A 19,720-nucleotide genomic window follows, 5' to 3' on the forward strand; every position below is an offset into this window, starting at 1 on the left:
CATGGGATTCTCCAGGCCAGAATACTGGAGTTGGTTGCCATGCCCTTCTCCAGGGGATCTTCCCAACCCAGGGATTGAACCCAGCTCTCTCGCATTGCAGGCAGATTCTTTAATGTCTGAGCCACCATAAGCACCTCCATTCTGAAGCTGCATCTCCAGTTGTCTGTGTTGATCACAGGATCAGTTACTATAACGAATTAAGTAACCCTTCCTTTTTATGCTGATTGATTTAGTGGCATGAAGAACCCAAAGCAGCCTGTTTTTTGCTCAGCTTCCAAACCACTAAAAATAATCTCCTAGTGGAAGAATTTATGATTTGTAAGCTAAAACTTCTTTAGCAGGATGTCCAAAGTCCTGCAAATGAAATTTTTTTCAAGTGGATCACTAGGTGTAACTCCTTATTCTACCCTTTTGTTCACAGAAACATATACATTGCTTCTGGAAAAAATAGCACCATATATTTGCTGCTGGTTCAGGTAAAATATCCCAACTTCACCAACTGTTATTTCCCAGGTGGTACCTTAACTGAAACATCTTTTGACCATTTTGTCTTTCCATAGGGCCAGTTACTTCTGAATGGTGGGGCTACATGTTAAGACCAGTGGATTCCATTATGTTCATTTCATTACTTTCATTCATTTGCTATAAAATAGGTTCCCTGTTCAGAAGCAATAGGGTGCCATGACTGAATAAGGCATTTAAATAAGTCCTAGAGGGCAGTGCTGGCAGAAGCATGGTGAACGAGAGCAGATTCACAGACTAAGGACTTGTCTGTTCCCTTGAGATCAAACTGCACCCTACTTCTAAGATCGAAGACTTTATCTGCAGCCAGTCACAGAATTGTTCTCGCAGAATATGATGCTGTACCAGAGTCCAGGGTTGCCCACTGCTGCTGGCAGAATAAACACTGAGAACAGTGGTGTCATTTAGCTTTGATGAAGCAAAGTAAGTATTTTGAGCTTATGCAAAACCTTCATCCTTGCCAGCCTGAAGAAGCACTGAGGTAACTGAAGAAACTGCGTGACATCATGGAGATTCGGTTTGGATAAAAAGAGCAAGCATGACTTTTTGCAAAACTGAGACTCTCTTTTTTATTAATTTATTTTAATAGGATTAATAAGTATTTGATAGGTATTACTAGGACTTAATAGGTAGGTTTGTTCCTAAGTATATTATGCTTTTGTTGCAGCAGTGAATGGGATGTTTCCCTAGTTTCTCTTCCTGATTTTTCATTGTTAGTGTATGGGAATGCCAGGGATTTCTGTGTGTTAATTTTATATTCTGCAACTTTACTAAATTCATTGATTAGCTCTACTAATTTTCTGGTGGCATCTTTAGAGTTTTCTTTCTTTATTTTTTTGAGGCAAGAAGAGACTAATCGGGGGGCCTGCAGCCTGAGAAGATGGCAGGCTAGTGCCTGAAAACCATCTTCTTGGGGTCTGGGTGCCAGGTTCTTTTATAGATTAGAGAGAAAGAAGCAATGAGGAGCTAAAGTCAAAAGACAGAATAGAGAGGGGGATGCATTGGGGAAGTAAAGTGAAAGGGTCTTCAGTCTTGCAGAACATCTCCAAGGGAATGTTTCGAGTTTTCAATATAAAGTATTATGTCCTGAGATCCTCTTTGGCTCCACAACTATTGTTTCTACTGAGCCATAACAGCCAGGTTCAGAGTATTTGGGGCAAATGTCTGAATGCGCTGGAAGAGCTTAATTGCTTTGCTTGTGAGCTCGCTTGTTTTGCTCTTGGCCTCACTCGCAGCTGTGCATTAACTTAGTTTACTTAATAAATGGATCAGATTAAAAGCACTACATGTTGTGTATATTTCCTCTATTATCCAGAGGTTTGCTTTGCACTTTGGGTGTCATGTGCCCAAGATTATTGGACACCTAGAAACCTCTCTGTGGTGGGAGTCCTTGAATTTTTTATCATATCTATTTGCCACTTCTAATGCCATATATTTCACAGGAGAATCTCGAGTACTTGTCACTGTCTGATGACAAGACTTTATTGGCATAGTCATCCGTATAGCTGTCCTGTGGGATGATATGAGAAAATCCCTGTGGATTAAACTATGGCACTGAGAGTGATGCAGCCCAAGTTGTAAGATACTGAAAATTCCCTGTTGTCCTTACCATGTGACAGCAAAGAGGACAAGCAAAAGGGCAACTGGTTTGTAAACATATATTCATCCTCACTAATAATCAGAGAAATACAAAGTAAGACAACAAAGAGTTAACCACTGTCACCTTTCAGACTTAAAAAACTATTGAAAAATTTGATAATACCAAGTTTTGGTTCAGATATGATGAAATGGGACTCATCCACTGCAGATCAGACTATGAATTAGGATTTTGATCTTGGAAGATGATGATCTTGGAATACCATCAAAATGTACAATTAAAATGTACGACCTGTAAAGTCACTTCTGATGCTTTTCCAAGTGCTACTCTGCATACGTGTATTTAAGTACATGTAAATGTCCGTTTAAGGATTTTTATGTTTGCAGATATGCAGTGTATCTTTAGGCACATATGTGATTAAAAAGTAAATATCTGTATACTTGTTTGACAGATTTTGACCCTCACACCCACTTCAAGACTATAAGAAGAAATTAAAGTACTGAGCAAGAAGGATTTATCAAGTGATTTCTTGGGAAAGAAAAAAAATACTGCTGCTCTTCACATCATACTTAGTGAGGGGCCTTTCCTCAGGATGTTTCTATTACCAGAGGTTTGAGAATCTAGTTAGACTGGTTGATTGACGACTTCTGGCTGTGCCCTGGGAGCCTGCCATGTGGGCATGCACTCTGAGATGATTATGGCAGAGGCTGCCTCCTGCAGACTCCATGAAGACCATGCTATGGTGGGGGAAGACAGCATGGGGTCATCTTGGGTGCTGGAGGGGCATGGAACCCCAGCAGCAAGAGTGTGCTACCTTTCCTTTAGGTGATTCAGATATGAGAGCTTGGGGCTGGAGAGCTAGCATGAAGTATTCAGGCTTCTCAGTAGAGACGCTGACAGCAGCACTTAACAGAACTAGAAGCCAATGGCGGCAACTCTGTGTATTTGAAAAATTGTTCAACTTTTCATGGTTGCAATTACCTTATCTATAAAATGGAAGAGTTAGTTGGGGGAGTATTATTTTGGGTTTCTGTCAAAGAAAAAATATGCCTTGTGGTATTTTTATGATACTTATGGCCAATTGTAGCAGTGCATTCTGGATTTCCTATCACCTTCATCACCCTCCTGTATTTTTATATATTGCTTTGATTCAGAAAGTGTAAAGCTCAGTAAATAATGTTATAATATTATTAAATCTATCTATGTATTATGTTTAATTAAAAAATACAGTCTGTATAGTAGCTTTTCTGAACTAATAAGGAGATTCAATGCCTAGCAAACCATTAAATCGATGTTATGGTTATTATTAATATTAATGAAATTGATCATTAATATTTATCACTGTGTAAACATTTAATATATAGTAATTATTTTCAAAAGTAATATAATAGATCTCCCGCCTGAGTACACCGTTATACATTAATGTTAGAATTACTTTACTCTAAAGAATAGTCTTAGTAATTAGTTATAGAAAATATGTGTGATAAAATAACATATTGTAGTCAACTCACCCTGCTAAAATTAAAATCTATATATTTAAAAGTGCCATCTGCATATATTTAAATCATTGCCTTCGTCCTATAAAATAAAAATTGGATTCATTTCTTTTTATTGCTCACTAAATGTTGTTTTAGATAGATCTTCCCTAACACTTGAAATAGACTTGCTGTAAAACAAAACTGTATTTTAACTGGAAAAAAAAATCTTTACAAATTCTGGTAGTTTTGACAAATATATGCAAGTTATTATTGTCCTGATCAGACTTCCATTTATAACTCAAAGCCCTGTATGTCTTATAACATGCAAATAGGTATATAAACAGAGAATCTACCCTCTCCCTTTTCTTAATCTTCCTTAAATGTCCTCGTCCATGTAACTCTGTAATTCAACAAAAGAACTTTCTACCATTAAAGAGGAGTAACTTTGAGATTACAAGGTACATTTATTGCAACATAGTGAAGAAGTGATGCAATGAAAATATAGTCAATAACAGGTACTTTTCCATTAAGTTGAACAAATGCTCTAGCATGAATCCCCATATAGTCAGAGTGACTTTTCATTTTTCATATTTATTTCATTTTATCTAAAGATGTTGATTTTAAAGTCCTGTTTCTGATGTCTTGATTTCTTCCCTGAGTCTTTTGAAGAATGCATTATGGAAAGGCAAATAGAATTATCTTCTTCTAAAAGATTTAGCTTTCCCCTTTTTTCTCAGTGTGGAAATAACTGAGCAAACTGTTTTTCATTCCACAGAGTGCTCATTTCAAGAGTTTATTAAAGAGTTTTTGAGTAGTGGTTGTGAGATTTTATTATAAAGTACCTGTGTCTCAAGAAGTTTTTATATCTTCCAATTAAAAGCCCCTTCTCCAGTTTTATCACATATGGAACACTCTTTACTACCGGTATGCTATGTTGACAGTGATCTTTATCCTGCTGGGTTGTCTCCATATATTGTTTATTAATTGAGTATATATTATCTATTTCTTGCCCAATATTGATATATAAATAAACAAATGAATAAATAAGATAACATTACAGTATTTGAGAAAGAATAAAGTCCATTAGGAGAGAAAATAGCATCACACATGCAGAAACTGTGGGCTTCCTGGGTAGCTCAGCTGGTAAAGAATCCACCTGCAATGCAGGAGACCCTGGTTCGATTCCTGGATCAGGAAGACCCCCTGGAGAAGGGATAGGCGACCCACACCAGTCTTCTTGGGCTTCCCTGGTGGCTCAGATGGTAAAGAATCCACCTGCAGTGCGGGAGACCTGGGTTCAATCCCTGGGTTGGGAAGATCCCCTGGAGGAGGGCATGGCAACCAACTCCAGTATTCTGGCCTGGAGAATCCCCATGGACCAAGGAGACCCCTACAATCCCTGGGGTCGCAAAGAGTCTGACACAACTGAGCAACTGAACACACACAAACTTTAACCCTTGATATTAAAAAAAAAAATTTAATGAGCTTCTCTGCATAAGCTGGGAGTGAGAACCTAGGATTCCCTCTCACTGAAGTCCCTTTAGCCCCTCTTCCTAAAGCCTCACCACCCTGTCCTCATGAGTGTTCAGCTAGAGCCTGCTTCAGCACTCCCATCCCTGGTCTCTTTTCAGGCAGCTCTTTCTGAATGAGTAGCAATAATATTTAGGAAAATTCCCTCTCAGGAGGCAGAATTTCTGCCTCCATTTAGGTTTTACCTGATTTGAACCAGCTTACCACTCTTTGTCAATCCTGGTGATTCTTAGAGACCAGCTTTGCCACTTTGTCAGAGTGGCTAAAGCAAGGTTCCTCAAATCTGGGTATGTCATTTGCTAATCTAAATTGATATTTTTAATTCCCCACTCTTAAATTCAGTATTGAATAAAAATGTCATAAGCTTGAGCAGGTCTTTGAAATATTAAACTAGCCAGAGAGAACCAGGAACTGAAGATCAGGGCAAGAGTGCAGTTGGTGTTCTGTGTTTCCACATTCGTGAGACTAGGGATCACATGAAAAACTTAAAAGTCAGGAGAAAGGATCAGTTGGACTCTAGGGCAGCCATTGTGGGTTTTTGAGCAGATGATAAATTGAATAAATGTAAACTTATCAGCTCATTCTGACAGGGGAGTACAGGACTCTGGATACAGGGGCAGATTAAAGAAAAATAGTGGTTTATCCTTTTACGCCTGTCATGGGACATGGAATACTTGCCTCAGAATGCTAAGAATGGAAGTGGAGATCTAAGGATGATTTGAGAAGATGCCCTGTATAAGGATTTGTGTTAGCATGTTGCTAATTAGCATAAGAGAGAGTTGACAGTGAAGAATCGGGAGTTTTGGAGAAGACAATGCAGAAAGCCAGTTTGAGGGGAAGATGATGAGTTCTATGTGAGAGCTGTTATCTTTGAGGTAGATAGATGTAGGTCCATAGTTATTTTAGTTGAACATGGTTATGGATGCTCATCTAAGAGAGTGAAAGTTCAGAGAAAATAGAAAAAGACCAAAGACATATCAAAGAAATGGTCATCAAAAGCAGGAAAAGTGATATTATTTTAGAATAACTGCATTATTTTTCTTATAGTTTTATGAATTAGATTCCATGATCATGTCCTATACCACTTTCAATAGTCACTAGGAACTTAGGATTGTCCAGGCACTGGGGAGTTGGCCAGATCAGGCAAATGTTAATTAATGCAGTGTCTATATAGAAAAGAATTTCCAATCATTATCACTGCCCCAAAGCTTTCTTGCCTTTAACTTCTATTCCTTACCTGAAATATATTCGACTAATTCTCTCTCTTTTGTATGTTATAAAAGTTATGACAGTTAATCAGTGTTTAATTTTAAACTTAGTAAGTTGCCTTTTAAATAACTGATATGTTCTTGTGATTTATAAAAGAATATATGTTTGGTTATTCAGATGACCAAAATGTATTTCTCATGTATAATTGGTCTTCATCATCCATATTTTCTGGCTCAGAGTTCCCCAAACCATAGAAATTCTTTGATAGTGATGAAAGTGTCTTTGTTATGTCAATTTGTGATTTTTGAAAAGCACCTAAGGGTAGGGGCTAGTTGTCAGTGGAGCTAGCTTGTGATGTAAGTGTTGGAACTTTCAATCCCATCTCCCCCTGCCCCGTCCACCTTCCAGAAGAGGAGAGGGGCTTGAGGTTAAAGCAGTTGCCAGTGGCTAATGATTTAACCAGTCTTGCTTCCTTAAAAACCCCCAGAAAGACGGGTTTGGAGTGTTTCCAGGTTGGTGAAGTGCAGGTGCAGATGGAGTGACAGGCCTGGAGACAGCCTGGAAGCTCCAGCCCCTCTGCATCTCTTGTCCTGTGCATCTCTTCTGTCTCTCTTCCCAAGTTATAGCCTTTTATTACATAAACCACTATTCTGGGAAGTAAAATGGTTTTAACTCTGCGTTCTGCAAGCTGTTCTAGCAAATTCTTCAAAGCCTAGAAGCAGGGTCTTGGGGATCTGTGGCTACAGTCAGTCAGTACAGAAAACATCCTGGCGTCTGAAGTGTGAGGGTAGGGGCAGTCTTGTAGGACTGACGCTGTCACCTTTGAAAGCTGACACTGTCTCTGGGTAGATAGTGTCAGAAGTTGACCTCCCGAACATCCAGCGAGCATCCAAGAATTGCTTACTGATGCTGCACACCCTCTCCCCTGCCACACGCACACACATTAAAAATTAGATGCAGAATTCAAAGTAATAGCTAAAATATTTCTGTGACTGTTTCCCTTCTCTTTTCCTTTAGACTGAGTTTTGAAAAAAGAGGCAAACATTCCTTAATGCTGAAGAGGGCCTTTAATGAAAAGAATTGCCCAAATCAGTCACGCCAGGTAACACCATTTTAGAAGTCTGGTAGGTAGTTCTCACCCTGGCTCAGAAAGCTATCTAGAGTTTCCACGGGGGGCGGCTCTGGGATTGTGCCGTGAATCTTCACTGTGGTTCGCCTACTGGAGCAGCATGGGCGATAGGGAAGCAGCTGCACACAGCACTGGCTGTGTGGAAGGATAGAAAATGCATGCGCTGGCCCTTCCAGGAGGCCGCCCTGCTGTAGAGTTTAGCCCACTACTCAGCACACGCAGTGCTGGCGCCCTCACATTCAGCTGCTGACCCGCAGCGCGCCCTCGGCTCTAACGGGGAGCGTATGATCCCTCCAGCTGCCAGGTGACACTGTTTGGCAGCTCTCCCAGCAGCTCAACAAAAGGTTTTCAAATAGCGAAGCCAGGGGAAAGACCTCTGCCTTTATAAGGAGAGTAATTTGACTGTGCCTGCATTTTGCTTCCATAGCTTCTAACTCACTGAATTCTGTGAAGGAAAGGGCACACTTCGAGAATGAAGTTAGAAAATATATAAACTGTTCATTCAAATGGATAAATAAGTGTAAAATTAAAGGAAATCGAAGTTTGTGCTTAGAAAGCAAATGCTATTTGAACATAATTAAAGGCGGGAAAAGTATTTTTTAAGTTCTAGATTCTCAATTTATGATTAATTGTTTGTAACATTTAAAATAAATGGCTTCAAAACCATTTTAGAGCATAATTACGAAATATTTTCTGAATATATATGGGTGCTCTAACTTTTCACTAATTTTTGCCAGTTCCCAGTTGTGAAAAATTCAAGACAGAAATAAGACAATCTTACAGATAGGATATTGAATAATGTTCTATGTTATGAGTGGAGCCATAACTCATGTATTTAACCTTCCCATTATTTATAGCCATTTATGTTGTTTCCATATGCTTATAAGTGTGATAAATGTCCTTATATTAATACTGTATCATTGTGGGAAAAAAGGAAATACCATTTGAACGTAGTTAGAGTAGGAAAGGTATTCTTTTTAAAGATTCAGTATGAAAATGCAAGCCAATAAGAATTTAGATTGGTTAGATTATAAGGACTTAATAGTTTTTATTGAAGAAAGGGACTTAATGTAATTTTATCATATAGAAGAGTCACCTGATCAGAGTCATGCAACTCAAGAGTGGCAGTTTAGAAATGACTTTGATCTCGAGTATGAATACAGCATTCATCTTGTTACAAACTGGGGACTCAGAAAACTAGGCAGTCCTATCGGTCAACTCATTTATTCAGTTTAAAAAAGGAAACAGTAGATCAGTAGGGAAAAGAAACATATATTTGAGGATTAAATTCTTACATTAATCTCTGAATATGATTTTAAAATTAAATCATTTGTGTGTAAGCATAAGAAATGGAACTGTAGACATAACTGTCAGTTGGCTGATGGCTATCTTGTATATGTGAAAAGTACATCTGCCTCGAAAAGTGTGTAATTTTTTTTTCTCAAATAGTCAGTGGAGTTATAGTAATATTCTGTATCTGTGTTAAGTTCCACACCCTTGTATTTTCGTTATCATTTTTAAAAAATTGAATTATAATTAATTTACAAAGTGGTTTCAGGTGTACAGAAAAGTGATTCAGTTTATATATATATGTATATATATACATATACACACACATATATAATTTTTCAGATTCTTTTACATTATAGGTTATTAGAAGATAATATAGTTCAATACTCTGTACAGTAAGACTGTGTTGATTATCTATTTTATATATAATAGTGTGAATATGTTAATCCCAAACTCCTAGTTTCTCTCTCACCCCACACCCTGCTGTCCGCTTTGGTAAACACAAGTTTGTTCTTGAAGTCTGAGTCTGTTCCTGTTCTGTAAATAAATTCATTTGTATTCTTATTTTTTACATTTCACATTTAAGTGCTCTCATATGATATTCTGTGTCTGACTTGGTATGATAATCTCTAGGGCCACTCATGTTGCTGCAAATGGCATTACCTATTCTTTTTATGGATGACTGATATTCTTTTGTGTGTTGTGTCTATACCACATCCTCTTTATCCATTCACCTGTCAGTGGACATTTAGATTGCTCCTATGTCTTGACTATTGTAAATAAAGCTGCTGTGAACATTGTACATACCTTATATTTTGCAGGTCAGGATAAGGACAGTCACTTTCATTAACAGAACAGTTTATGTAATCCGATAAGACATGGGACCATGATGCCTAACAGAGTATACAAGCTACAAATGTATTTTGCTTATACCAACAAAATGAATTTTTTAATCTACTCTGAACATGAAATTGTGTTTGTTCTCTTTATAAAACTTGGAGAAGCTTATTAATATTATGAAAAGATTTAAGATATTATCCTTTGTATAGAAAATTCCCCTGTAACCTTAATAGTGTTATTGAATTTATTTGCACCTTTGCAGGATGAAATCTTGCTCTTTAAACCACCTAATATCTGATAATAAATCCCATTTTGTGTGATCTACGCAGTTTCTGCTTTTTGTAGGAAGAAAGGCTATACTCTTAAAGATTCCTTTGCCGACTGTAAATAGTGAATGATTCTGTTTTTGGGGTAGTTGAGAGAGCTGTAGATCAATGTTCTCAAACTTCAGTGTGCTTATGGATCACTTTGGAATGTAGTTAAAATACTAATTCTGACTCAGTAGTGAAGCCTGAGAATCTAATATCCTGCATGTCTAGCAACCTTTCAGTTAATTGTCAAGGTGTTTGTCTACAGACCACTTTTAATACCAATATTCTAGACTATACTAAGCCTTCAGGAATAACTTCCGTCTCCAGAGCCCCTAACTGCAGATGTTAGACTTCAGTGAGACAATGAAAAATTATTCTGATCCATTTTATTACTGTCCCTGGATTAGAAACAGCAGGTCTAGGGTGATTTCCAAACATAACTACTATGACGTCTGTTTTTTTTTTTTTTTGCTTTGTTAGGAACAAAAAAAGACTTTTTTCATTTATCAATACCTATCTATCTATTGATTGATCAAGAGGAGAGATGAGAGAGAAAGGAATAAACAAGTTGATTCTAAGCAAAGAAACTTCAAATGGGGGATTTACAGATGTCACGTTTTCACCACGTCAGTGCAAATATTCAGCCTACCTACTTGTAAGGGACACACATTTCTTGCTTATAACTTATGACATTTTGTTTTCATTCTGTTATTAAATATTTTTCCTGAGAAGAAAAAATTGTCACATGGTGCGACCCGGGGAAGGATGTTTCAGGCCACATTTCAAGACTTTTCTTGAGCATGGGCCATAACACCTAGGTCCTGAGAGATACAGAAGACAGGCAATGAGACTCCAAATGACAAATGGTGTAGACAAAAGTGGGTAGATAGAAGTGGGCTAGTATTATATGGAGACAGTAAGGAGACTGAGCAGAATTGCAGGGTACTGGGGAGGAAGACTGAACATCAATTTTGCTTAAGTGATGACCAGAGTGTCGTGGGGTAGTGACAGATTATAGAGAGCTTTGATTATAAGAAATGGAAGTTTGGACTTGGTCTTGAAAAAAAATGAGAGATGTGGAAAGTTTCTTTTTAAGAAGCTAAAGAATGATCATGGTATTTTGGGAGGTTATTATGCTACCTTCAGAAAGAAGGTATATTTTGACAGGTATTATGATTATTAAATGGGCTACAGAAATAATTTTCATACAAAATATTTGAAATGGCATTTTATTTTGTGTAGTACAATTTGAATTATCAAAAATGAAATGAAAAGTGACCTACAGTTTATCCATTTTAACCTTGCCCTGAAATAAAAAATGTTAAATATACTGGATGATCAGGTTTAAAAGTAACTGTCAGAAATATCTGTGCTCTTTCATCATTTAATGAAGTCTCTGTAAAGACAAAAATTAAACTTTGCCTTCTCCACTTTTTCATTTGTTTTCAATCTGATTCTTCTCTTTGTGATACAAGGTGATTAAGCAATATCTGTTTTTGTCTCAAAGCCAAACTTTTGTCCTGTTCGGTCTTAGCCATCAGGGCTATGCTGAATATACCACAGAAACAAAAGGAAACTTTCATAGTTTCTACATTCACATCTTCTACCATGCTGCTCTACAGAGGCATAGCCTTTGCTTTTGATTCCCAGAGGTGTATTTCTCACAAAAACCATAATAAACTGAAACGGGTGGTTCCCTTAAACTCTCTCATGTCACCTTTTTGCATGACCAGAACAAAGGAGAGAATCGTAAATGATGGCAGCTGAACAGTTTAGTAAATGTCAATGATTTGGTGACTCTATTTAGTCTCACTAGCAATTGCAAAATGAAATTAATGAGCACCACAGTGCTCACAGACCTATCAATGTCCACTGTAAGACCATGTATGAATTATTCAGGCCTAAAATGAGCCCCAGATTTTATTTTCCTGTGTTCCAAAATCACTGTGGATGGTGACTACAGCCATGAAATTAAAAATTGATTGTTCCTTGGAAGGGAAGCTATGACAAACCTGGACAGTTTATTAAAATGCAGAGACATCTCTGTGCTGACAAAGGTCTGTAGAGTCAAAACCATGGTTTTGCCAGTAGTCATGTATGGATGTGAGGTAGACCCTAAAGGAGGCTGAGTGCCAAAGAAGTGATGCTTTCAAATTGTGATGCTGGAGAATACTCTTGAGAGTCCCTGGGACTGCAAGATCAAACCAGACAATCCTAAAGGAAATCAACCCTGACTGTTAATTGGAAGGACTGTTGATGAAGCTGAAGTTCCAGTACTTTGGCCACCTGATACGAAGAGCCAACTCATTGGAAAAGACCCTGATGCTGGCAAGGACTGAAGGCAGAAAGAGAAGGAGGGCAACAGAAGATGATGTATCCTCTGCTATGTATCCACAGCATCATGTACTCCATGGACGTGGATTTGAACAAACGCCAGGAGATGGTGAGGACAGAGAAGCCCAGCATGCTGCAGTCCACGGTCACAGAATGTCAGGGATGACAATGACTGAACAACAGCAAAATGAGCCCCAGTGTGTGAGCAGTCAGCTACTCCTGTGGCCTTGGCTGTGAACTCTGATATGCTCATGATTTTTATAAGTATACAAGTCATCTAGAACTTTAAACTATGATCCTTAATTCTGGATCAGTCTGCTGGAAATTTCTGCATGTTAGTTATGTACCAAATATGTCCATATCAAATTAAGATACTAATGTTGAACTCAATTATCAACTGCCAGAAGCTTGCTTTTCCACTCCGTGTTCTCTATTTCAAAGTATCTTAGTGGTGCTCACCAGATCGCCAAAGCTAGAAACCTCCAAGTTATTTAGTGACTCCTTCCTTTCTTTTAACACCTTCAGCTGTCCATCAGGTTATATGGTCTCTAACTCCCCTTTTGATAGTTTCTGACTCCTTTTAATTTCCCCTGTCATTGCTTTTGTTCACACTTTCATATGCCTCATAAGCAGAAATATCTAGTTAGAATTCCATTTCTGCTACTTTATCTAGACTTTCGTGAGACATTTGGATTCCATTTTTGTGGCGCTAGTGTTAAAGAACCCGCCTGCCAATGCAGGAAATGTAAGAGACATGAGTTCAGTACCTGGGTCAGGAAGATCCTCTGTAGTAGGAAATAGCAACCCACTGCAGTATTCTTGCCTAAAAAATTCCATGGATAGACGAGCCTGGCAGGCTGCAGTCCATAGCATCACAAAGAGTCAGACACAACTGAAGCAACATAGCATGCATCTTAAAATAAAAGAGAGATAGAGCTTCATCTTACAGAATAATTTTAAGGACTTCATGGGATAGAGATAGTTTAGGTAGAACAATATGGTATAAGGCTCACAGTAGGCATTCAATGAAGATGAATCTCATGTGCACAATCATACCTCCCTCAGTTTGACCAGTGTCTAGCACACAGAAAGCACTCAGTCTACGTTTACTATAAATATTAATGATGTAATCATCATCATAGTTTCTCTGTTTCTAATCTTTTACCCTGTTATTCCATCTTCCACCCTGCCACTGGAATTTACATGAAATGCAAATATCATGTCCTTTATGCTCCAAAACTTTGAATGGTTCTCTCATCCACAGAAGGTGCTTTTCTGGATCTACATAACTGTCCTTAATCTGACCCAGGCTTCAATTCCACTCTTGTTTTCACTGCTCAACAAAAACTCCTTACAATGAGGCCAAGGAAAAGAGCTGTATTTCCCCCACACACCAACAAACAAAAGACTGTTTTCATGTTTCCATCGATTACCTTCACTCAGTCTGAAAAGTAATATGTTTAAAATTCACTATAATAATGTACTACTTCATATATCCTTCTGTGCCTCCGCAAGCAGAATTGTATGATTCCAGTTTAATTACTATAATCTCATCTTTGTGTTTCTGAAGCCCAATATGTCGAGTTACCTGATTTCACATTTACTGAAATAATGGTATTAGAAAACTAAAGGAAAAATAAAGGATAAATAAATAGGTATGTTACATGTCTCATATATTAAAAGCTATATAATCATATCACTTAATATTGTTCTCATGTTTATGCTGCTGATTTCTATGTAGAACCTGCATTAAAAGTTGTTAACATGGATCAGGAAAATGTATGTGGTTTGACTTTTCCCTAATTACTAGGTCCTCCTTAAAACAAGTAGCACATTTTCAAAGTGCTAGGATAGTTCAAATCCTGGAATTGTGAAATAGTGAAACTAGTGGATTCACAATGTGTCAGTAACCCTGGCATTGGTCTCAGCTACAGCAGTTTGCTCTAACAGAGATTTACAATCAGTTTAAACTGTTTGAAGAAGGGCAGAGTGACTAAGAAAATAGACTCTGATTTTAGAAAATCCAAGTTCAAATTTCAGTTCCCTCCTTACACATTCCCATATGATCTTGAACACATTGCCTAACCTTTCAGAAACTCTTTCTCTATAAAATAGAAATAATAATGGTACCCACACAAAAGGATTATTGGTTGTTCAACTGCTTAGTTCTGTCTGACTCTTTGTGACCCCATGGACTGCTAAACGCCAGGCTTCCCTGTCCTTCACCATCTCCTGGAGCTTGCTCAGCCTCATATCCATCGAGTCAGTGATACCATCCAACCATCTCATCCTCTGTCATCCCCTTCTCCTCCCACCTTCAATCGTTCCCAGCATCAGGGTCTCTTCCAATGAGTCGGCTCTTCTTATCAGGTGGCCAAAGTATTGGAGCTTCAGCCTCAAAATCAGTCCCTGCAATCAATATTCAGGACTGATTTCCTTTAGGATTTCCAAGGGGCTCTCAAGAGCCTTGTCCAAAATCACAGTTCAAAAGCATCAATTCTTCAGCACTCAGCCTTCTTTATGGTCCAACTCGCACGTCCATACATGATTACTGGAAAAATCATAGCTTTATCTGTACGGACCTTTGTCAGCAAAGTAATGTCTCTGCTTTTTAATGTGCTGTCTAGGTTGGTCATAGCTTTTCTTCAAAGGAAGAAGTATCTTTGAATTTCATAGCTGCAGTCACCATCTGCAGTGATTTTGGAGCCCCCAAAATAAAGTCTGTTACTGTTTCTATTGTTTCCCCATCTATTTGCCATGAAGTGATGGGACCAGATGCCATGATCTTAGCTTATTGAATGTTGAGTTTTAAGCCAGCTTTTTCACTCTCCTTTTCACTCACCTTCATGGAGAGGCTCTTTAGTTCATCTTTGGTTTCTGCCATAAGGGTGGTGTCATCTGCATATCTGAGGTTATTGATATTTCTCCCGGAAATCTTGATTCCAGCTTGTGAGTGATCCAGTCCAGCATTTTTCATGCATGAGGTAATATGAATTAAGTTTTAATCTTACACTGTCAGACTCTCAGATACACAAGACTCACAAGACTGCCATCTGGTATTCGTCTGCGTAGAAAGATATAGAGCTTATTATCATTGTAGCCATAGTCATTCCTCATCTGGAAATTCTTCTAGAAATGCATGCAACACATTTCAGGTGGAAGAAGGTAATTCTACATCCAGCAGGTCAAAGAACAGACTTGCCTTAAAAGTATCAGCCCTACAGGCACTGGTGTCTCTGGAAGTGATCTACTTGTAATAGCCTGTAACATCTCCAGTAAAATAAATCCTAGTCCAAGAGTTTAGGGAAGCACAAAGCTGTGGCTTCCTACCAGGTAGTTTTAGTTTCTCCACAGCAAATTGAATTTATCAACTTGATCATTGTATCATAAATAATATCTAGTAACATAGCTGATATTTCAGCTTTCATCAGGTTACCAGGTAACTGTAAGAGGAGGTATTTAACTGATGGTCAAATTCTCTACAAAAGATTGAAAGGGATTATTAATTCTCTGCCTATACATAGAATATAAACTTTGTAAGTATTACATGTGTGTATGTGTGTGTTCAGTTGCTCATTCATGTCTAATTCTTTGCAACCCTATGGACTGTCACCCGCCAGGATCTTCTGTCCATGGAATTTTCCAGGCAAGAATACTGGAGCAGATTGCCATTTCCTCCTCCAGGGGGTCTTGCCAACCCAGGGATCAAACCCACATCTTTTGCATCTCCTGCATTGACTGGCAAATTCTTTACCGTGAGCACCACTTGGGAAGCCCCATATATGCATATATGTATATGATAACAATCTGTTGAAGTGTTATAAATGAATCTAAGAGGAAATTAAACATGGAGGGTTTTATATGAAATGAGTTGTAAAGATTGTCATTTGGTCATTATTTTGCCTGATTTTCATGGAATAACTTGTGTTGTTCATCACAGAGAAAGTTTTTTCTCTTAGATTAATGTTGTTACCTAATGCATCATTAGTAGTCAATACATGACATATGAGTAAAAATGGGATTCTGGCCCTCTCTGTTGTTATAAAGAGCAACAGAGCTGACTCATAGGCCTGCCAGACTCAGATGATTCTTCTGCCTAAACCTCCCAGCTCAGACAAATTGACTTTGACATTTTGAGCTCTAATTGTTTCCGAGGAATACAATTTTCATACACATGCCAGTAGAATTAAGAAGATTGAATGTGAGTTGTTATATTAAAATGGACCTGCCTCTCTGTATGGTTGATTATCATAGTTAAATATAGCACCTGAATGATGAGACAGAATTATCAGTGAATCCTCCCATTGGAACAGATGCTCTATTGTGGCAATAGGCCTCCTCTGTCTTATAAACATGAGATACTAGTTATTGATAATGTGCAAGAGTTCAACTAAGAATCATCACAAGGCAATCTAATTCCAGGAAAATCCTTCGAAGTGCATAAACGCGAGGTCGATGACATTATCTAACATCAATTTCATCTTTGTATGTAGACATTAGGATCAAGAATTCAACATCCTTTCTGGAAGGAGGGTGTGGGGAGGTACTCTCAAGAGTCTTCTCTGACACCACAATTGGAAAGTGTCAGTTCTTTCGTGCTCAGCCTTCTTTATGGTCCAACTCTCACATTGATTCCAACTGCAGGATAGAGAGCCTTCATCAATCCTTGGGAAACTTAGGACTTCATTTATAGTAGGCACATCTCTCAAGGCAGGTCTTTCACCAAAATTCCTCGGATTAGTGTTTGATCGCCGTTTGCTAAAATAATAAAAGCGCATCACCCAACAGCTCATGCATTGCCTTGGGATGGACCCAGAGTGCAAGCACAGAGAGCAGACGTTGACTTCACACTTCTGATAGAGATCAAACCCTGAGCCTTTGGAGTGGGAACACTGACTCCAAGACCTTAGACCACCAGAGAACTAACCCTAGAGGTTATCAAATAGTGAGCACTCACACAGAGGACACCACTGTAAGATAAGACCCAGCATCACCCAACCACCAATAGCACTCTGCGGGACGCCTCATCTAAACAACCAACAAAGCAAAAATACAAACCCAGTCATCAGCAGACAGGATTACCACCTCACTCAGCCTTGCCCATCAGAGGAAAAGCAAAAAAACAAAAACTCAACACAAATCTCACCCTATTAAGAAACGTACTCAAACCACTGGACCAACCTTGGAGGGCAGAAGCCAAAAGGAAGAAAGAATTCAACCTTGAAGTCTGGGAAAAGCAGACCTCAAACACAATAAGTTTAAAAAAATGATAATGAAAAAGCAGAGAAATACTACATAACTGAAGGAACAAATTAGAAAAACAGAAGTCCAAAAAAGTGAAGAGGAATTAGGCAAACTACCTGAAAAAGAATTCAGAATAATGATAGTAAAGATGATAAAAAACCTTGAAGACAGAATGGGGAAAATGCAAGAATCAATTAACAAAGACCTGGAAGAATTAAAGTATAAACGTGGAGACAACACAATTACTGAAATTAAAAATACTCTAGAAGGAATCAGTTGCAGAATATCTGAAGCAGGAGAATGAATCAGTGACCTGGAAGATAATTTGGTGGAAATAACTTCTGAAGAGCAGAATAAAGTAAAAAGAATGAAAAGAAATGAGGATAGTCTAGAGACCCTGTGGGACAATATCAAGTGCACCAACATTCGAATAATAGGGGTCCCAGAATGAGAAGAGAAAAAGGATATGAGAAAAATTTTGAAGATATTATAGTTGAAAATTTCCCCAACATGGAAAAGGAAATAGTCAATCAAGTCCAAGAGGCACAAAGAGTCCCATACAGGATAAACCCAAGGAGAAACACACCAAGACACATACTAATCAAACTAACAAAGACTAAACACAAAGAAAGAATATTAAAAGCAGCAAGGGAGAAGCAACAGGTAATATACAAGGGAAACACCATATGCTTAACAGCTGATCTTTCAGCAGAAACTCTGAAGGCCGGAAGGAAATGGCAGGATATATTTAAACTACTGAAAGGGAAAAATCTACAACCAAGATTATTGTACCCGGCAAGATCTCATCCAAAATTGATGGAGAAATCAAAAGCTTTTCAGACAAGCGGAAGTTAAGACAGCCCAGTACCACCAAACCACCTTTACAACAAATGTTAAATAGACTTACATAGTCAAGAAATACAAGAGAAGAAAAAAGATTTACAAAATCAACCCCAAACAATTAAGAAAATGGCAATGGGAACATATATATCAATAATTACTTTAAATGTAAATGGATTAAATGCTTCAACCAAAAGACACAGACTGGCTGAATGGATACAAAATTTATGATTAAAACTCTTCAAAAAATGGGCATAGAAGGAACCTGCCTCAACATAGTAAAGGCCCTATATGATAAGCCTATAGCAAACATTATTCTCAATGGTGAAAAACTGAAAGCATTCCCCCTAAGATCAGGAACAAGACAAGGGTGTCCACTTTCACCACTATTATTCAACATAGTTCTGGAAGTCCTAGCTACAGCAATCAGAGAAGAAAAAGAAATAAAAATAATCCAGATCAGGAAAGAAGTAATGCTCTCACTGTTTGCAGATGACATACCATACATAGAAAACCCTAAAGGTAGTATCAGAAAATTACTAGAGCTAATCAGTGAATTTAGCAAAGGTGCAGGATATAAAATCAATAGACAGAAATCACTTGCATTTCTATATACTAACACTGAAAAATCAGAAAGAGAAATTAATGAATCAATCCCATTCACCATTGCAACAAAAAGAATTAAATATATAGGAATAAATTTACCTATTGAGACAAAAGAACTGTACACAGAAAATTATGAGACACTGATGAATGAAATCAAAGGTGACATAAACATATGGAGAGATATTACATGTTCCTGGGTAGGAAGAATCAATATTGTGAAAATGACTATACTACTAAATGCAATCTATAGATTCAGTGCAATCCCTATCAAATTACCAATGGCATTTTTCACAGAACTAAAACAAAAAATTTCACAATTCATATGGAAACACAAAACAAACCAAATATCCAAAGCAGTCTTGAGAAAGAAGAATGGAGCTGAAGGAATCAATCTTCCTGACTTCAGATTATACTACAAAGCTACAGTCCTCAAGACAGTATGGTCCTGGCACAAAAACAGAAATATATACCAATGGAACAAAATAGAAAACCCAGAAATAAACCCATGCACCTATGGGTACCTTATTTTTTACAAAGGAGGCAAGAATATACAATGAGGCAAAGACAGCCTCTTCAATAAATGGTGCTGGGAAAACTGGACAGCTACATGTAAAAGAATGAAATTAGAACACTTCCTAACACCATACACAAAGATAAACTCAAAATGGATTAAAGACCTAAATGTAAGACCAGAAACTATAAAACTCTTAGAGGAAACCATAGGCAGAACACTTGATGACATAAATCAAAGCAAGATCCTCTATGACCCATCTCCTAGAGTAATGGAAAT

At 37.9% G+C, this 19,720-nt stretch overlaps 1 protein-coding gene across 1 annotated transcript in view; it reads left to right on the top strand.

Moving 5' to 3' along the window:
* Nucleotides 1-19,720, top strand: part of THSD7A (thrombospondin type 1 domain containing 7A) — a 446,988-nt gene that overhangs the window by 209,347 nt on the left and 217,921 nt on the right. The gene's annotated exons all lie outside the window — the stretch shown is intronic.

This window comes from Odocoileus virginianus, chromosome 1 (assembly GCF_023699985.2).
Source record: "Odocoileus virginianus isolate 20LAN1187 ecotype Illinois chromosome 1, Ovbor_1.2, whole genome shotgun sequence".
Lineage (NCBI taxonomy): Eukaryota > Metazoa > Chordata > Mammalia > Artiodactyla > Cervidae > Odocoileus > Odocoileus virginianus.